Source organism: Ixodes scapularis, unplaced genomic scaffold (genome assembly GCF_016920785.2).
Source record: "Ixodes scapularis isolate PalLabHiFi unplaced genomic scaffold, ASM1692078v2 PGA_scaffold9__187_contigs__length_104089568, whole genome shotgun sequence".
Lineage (NCBI taxonomy): Eukaryota > Metazoa > Arthropoda > Arachnida > Ixodida > Ixodidae > Ixodes > Ixodes scapularis.
In genome coordinates this window covers 20,390,875-20,396,093 of record NW_024609884.1, presented here as the reverse complement: position 1 = coordinate 20,396,093, position 5,219 = coordinate 20,390,875, and the positions used below count along the sequence as shown (strand labels likewise).

General features: G+C 51.3%; 1 non-coding gene across 1 annotated transcript; it reads left to right on the top strand.

Moving 5' to 3' along the window:
• The first annotated feature begins 358 nt into the window (after positions 1 to 358).
• Trnas-gga lies at positions 359 to 433 on the top strand. Its single transcript has one exon. It is a non-coding gene; the product is annotated as a tRNA-Ser (tRNA).
• The last annotated feature ends 4,786 nt before the right edge of the window (positions 434 to 5,219 follow it).

Genomic DNA, 5,219 nt, shown 5'->3' with positions numbered 1-5,219 from the left:
TGGCATATGCAAATAAATGCCTACATCTGACGAAAATAATCCCTGGAGAAGGGGAACAAGAGGGACGAAGGACAAACACAAATCTCCAAACACAGCTAGGTGACTGGTGAGCGACCGAAATTATTATTTTTTTTTTAGATTTGTGTTTGTCCTTCGTCCCTCTTGTTCCCCTTCTCCTGGGGTTTTTTTCGTCATTCTTGTCCAGCTCGCTTGCAACTTTGCATTTAATTGCATTATAACCATAACCTTAAATTGCAAGTTTCACCCTTGTTGGTGTTAGACTGGTGGCAGCTGATAAAACCCGTTTGCTCTACTGACGTCTAACCCCTGGTTAGACGTCAGTAGAGCAACTGAGCTAACCCGTGGTTAGCTCAGTTGGTAGAGCGCTCCACTGGAAATGGAGAGGTCCCGGGTTCGAGTCCCGGACCAGGCGGATTTTTTCGGTCGCGCACCAGTCACCTAGCTGTGTTTGGAGATTTGTGTTTGTCCTTTGTTCCCCTTCTCCAGGGAATATTTTTGTCATTCTTGTCCAGCTCGCTTGCACTTTTGCATTTAATTGCATTATAATCATAACCTACATCTGACTGGCAAGGAAGAATCATCCATGCGCTTTTCGTGTTCCTCAATTGAAGGCAGTGCCATGGTATACGTGCAAACACCCATGACTCTCAAAGAAAGGCGATGAAGGTACAGCATATGTCAAAATTTAATTGCACCTCCTTCTGGGGCCTTGACGGACTTCAGGGGATGGTCACAAACACCCTAGTTAATTTTCTCACTGATACTCGTTTATTCATAGTGCTTTAGACTTGTACGTAAATAATGCATATTTGTCCACCTATTCTACATTCGGTTCTGTCTAGTTCCCGAGCCAGTTTCTTTTATCGCGAATGAGCATATCACCACTGACGCAGGTTGGCCTATTCGTCCTTGTAAATATGCGAGTGTGCCGTTCCTCTCCTTATTTCCAGCATCGTAAAGTGTGCGCAGGGGCGGATTTAGAGGGGGGGTCCGGATGTACTGACCCCCCTCTTGATTTCTGCATGTGTAAAATTTAGGGCGTGAAACGAGGGAGAGGGGGAGGGGTTTCCTAAACAAATGGTACGCCGACCAACACCTGACCCCCCCCCCCCCTCAGGAAATTCCTGCATCCGCCCCTGAGTGTGCGCCTCTCGCACTCTTTGCGGCGATCTCTGTCATCCCAAGTCTCATATCCAGTCCTCTTTTGTTTCGTTGCTTTGCTCGGGGCTGCGCCTCCCCGGGACAGGTTCGGGCGAGCGATGCGCGCGTGCACGCGCCGCCTGCGACAATTAGGCGCGGATGTTCGTGAGCCGAGCGATTCCTCGGGGGCGCCCTGGGCATTCAGCAGCGGGTCCGGGCCATCAACTAAACGCCGGCCAATCGATCAATCAGTGGGCGAACAAGGCGCGCGGACGCTTCGTGTTAGCGGCCACTCGAAGGCCTCTTGAAGGGTGCCGAAGGCCCGACTCCCGACCCGTCATTAATCACTCATCGTCAGCGAAGGTGCTGGGAGCTCGGCGGAGGACCGTGCCTCTCCGGCGCTTTTGTCTGGCCGAGTCGGACGCCGCGTTGCCGCGTCCGATGCTCGCCAGACGTCTCATTTACGCCAAATTGGTTCCTGCCGACGGCCCAGCTCGGAAAACAAAGACGAAGCGGACGCTCGTCTCGCGGGGGTCAAAGCGGCGGAACACTTTCGTTCCGGTCGCCTCTCTTTCCTCGTGCGACGCCGCGGTCAAGCCTCCGAGCGGAGTGCGTGGCCGGCATCAAGGGGCGCGCGCGGCGTGCGTTGTCCAGAGCCGCCCATCTCGGCGTGCGCGTTTGCTCTGGGGCTACGTGGAAACGCTTTCGGCATATGGCCTGGCCGATGGTTATCGACCGGCGCCCGTCCACGCACGAGCCCCCGTCCGGATCCACAACAGGTTGTCGGCCAGAGAGGGCGGCTGCCCGCGTTCGCGCTTATCGCCGCTGCGCGCACGTTGCGCGTGAAAAGAGAGCCACGTTCACGCGCGGGCGCAACCCAGCTCCGCCCCTGGGCCGCCGAGGCAGCCTGGGTCGGGGGACAGCCAGGCTCTCCGGAGCCGTCCTGGTCGCGTAGTTCAAGCTCCGGAGACCCTCATGTCAGGAGATGTTGGTGCTCTTGTAATCACGGCCGCGGTGACAGATGGGGAAATTGAAGGGGTGTCAACCTTATCACACAGCAGCTTATGCTACGTCAGTGGGAACTGACGAGGCATTCACGTTACCGAGAATTGTGACGTAATTAGATCGTGTCATCTGCCGAATCCAGATAGTCACGCTCGATTAAAACTACATAATGATCATGCCTGATGTAACGAATTATCTCCCTCCAACTAAACTGCGGCAGCACGAGTGAGTAAATGCGGTTTACGAAATTTCTCCCACTCAGGTGACTAGCTTTTGTAGCCGAGGCATGACAATCCATAGATCTTCGCAGTACAATCGGTACGGTTCACGTACACACAAGTACCACGCTAATACTTCTTGTATCCTTCCTGTTCGTCTGCAGAAAGCCTTCTTGCATTTGTGCTCCAATTTCTTTTCAAACTAAGGTTCTGTATCATTGAAGTGTCCCTTTAGTCAAAATATTTCGTCGTGGTGGCTCGAAACAAAATGAACGAATGAGACATGTCTCAGCCAAGCTAGCACACGGGCAAGGATGGCACATGGGCAGTGCTCGTGCCACATAGTTTTCTAACACAATCTTTGAGGCTGCCCACTATATAGGGTACAAAACTGGATTAGACACAACATAGTGAAAAATGACGCATAAAAAGCAGGAGGAATTCCGTGAAACACAGCACTTTCATGGTATGTCTCGCATAGTTCCTTTCCTAGAGGCCTTTGAGCGCTGTTTTTCACTACGAATTACATCACACAGATATTTGCACCATATTGTAATGAAGAAATCTTCCTTGATGTAAAATATAAAACTTTATTTAAAGTAGATTAGAAAAGCTCTCCCACAACACAATAAACAATCGGTGCATAATCCTTTTTTTTTAAATTCTTTTTCGGGGGGGGGGGGGGGGGGGGGAGGGGGGGGGGGGGGAGGGAGGACCGAAGTGCTCCTAACCTCTGACGAGGCAACTTTCCATGCCGTCCTCCGAACCCACACAATCAGCGGGTACGGCGACCGGTCTACAGTGGAACTCGACAAACAGGAGTCCACACAAAGGCGGGCGAGCCAAACTCCTGCACAGCCGTAAGGGGTCCCAAGTTTGCGAGTCAGCGGGCGGAACACTCCACAGCCGAAGGAGTTCGGACGTGCAGGCAGGCCTCCAGAGGCGGGGTGATTGGTCAAGGCTTGGTACCCCGGAGCCAAGTGTCCCTGCGAGTGTGTGAGAGGGTTGTAAAAAGAGGAATCAAATGCGTTGTTTCTTAGCCAGTGGCTTAGTAGATCACATTTTGGTCCCTGCAACCCTTTTGGTGTCTCTTATATTGCATTTTGTAGCATTATGGCGCCGGGCAAAAAAAAAACAAAAAAAAAACACGATCAAACAAGTTTTTTTTGTTTTGTTTTATTTTATATATAATAAAAAGAGATTCTCCGATTAAAGCCCTGAAAAAGTGTCCCAACGCGCTGCTTCCCCGTGCGATTTTGTCACGCATGAAGAAGAAACGAAGCAGGTTTCTAAACTTTGGGACACTGACAGTGTATTTATGCTCGCCGAGGTTTTTAGTTGTACATGACATATGAGTGCCCAACTGCCCGGAACAGAATTTTGGGCTCGAAATTCGGTTTCTTTCCGCCCGAAAACCGCCGATTAAGAACTGGCCGGTTTGAGTCGTGCTCACTCTCTTCTCCGTGGCCAGGGACCGCTTTCTAAGGTTTAGACACAACCACCAAATTTAATCAAAGTCGTGGGTCATTGAAGGCACACAGTCAATATTAAAAATAGAAAAAAAGAAAGAAAATGAATCCCATTTTTTGTGGCTTCTAGAAAGCTGCAGATACGTTGATTGAAAACAAAAAGGTGCACAGACAACCGGAAGCATTCTGTGCGTTCACTGCGTAATTTTCAACATGGCGTCGTATCGCGTATCGTGGGACTCGCGGGGGCGATGGCAGCGGACGACGGGCGTGGGACCTCTGCTTCAGAACTGTCGTTCGCGGTACCGGCGAATCTGTCTTCCTCCGAAAGAGAAATTTTGGACCGATCAAAACAATTAGGATTCACCCTGTATGACACGCCCGACCACCAAGCCGATTGGCACGGGAACGTCGCCGAGTCGTCGCCCCTTCTCGTGGCTGAAGACATCGCTCGTCATACGTACACGAAATGGAGAGAGCATGAAAAACGTGCAAACGTTAAGCACGAAGTGCGTACTTCGAGTTGAATATGCATGCGTACGATGTTTTTCCTAGGTGCGAATATGGCCAATCTCTGGTGCTGCCCGACTTCAAGCCTGGCGAGTGCCTTTGCTGCAGGGAAATTGGCAGCAAGCTTTCCGACCTACAGGGCAGTGTTGCGGAGTTGCCACTCCGGAGTTGGAATGATTCCGGAATCATTCCGCATTTTCACGACCCCGGAATGGAATGGGAATGGAATGGCGGCAACGTTCAGGGGAATGGAATGGGAATGGAATTAGATGCCTTTGGCCCGGAATGGAATGGGAATGGAATGGGCCCGGTTCTTTATATTCTTTATTTATTTATTTTTTACGTTTAGCTATACCGAGCCAGTCAAGGAGTCGGTTGTACAGAAATAAAATGAGCGGGAAACTGCGAACCCGCGTAAGGCCCTAGCAGACTTATTCGCAAAAGAAAAACATGCAATACAAAAAACAAGCGTCAAAGCAAAGAACAGAGGGGGGAGGGGGGGGGGGGACGGTGGCGCCTTTCACCAGTGAAGTTCAACACATATCCGAATGCGTCTGCGCCTGTAATATTGCACGGCTGGTACGTCATCAGCCGACGTGAACGTGACCTGCTGCTCTGGTGATCCGATACTAAGGAAGGAGGCCAGACGTGGCCTCGCTGTGCAGACCCAGACTTCGTACAGTTTCGACTCGTCTTGAGCGCGCTGTTTTTCGAATAGCTCGCACCTGTGCCGGCCATCTCAGGTCGCAATCCACGAGGTCCTTGTTTGAATGATGCCAGGCAAAACTTGAAGACTGCCATTCATGCGTTGGAGGCGGTGAGTCGGCAGGAAGGACCGTCACAACAGGGATGCCAC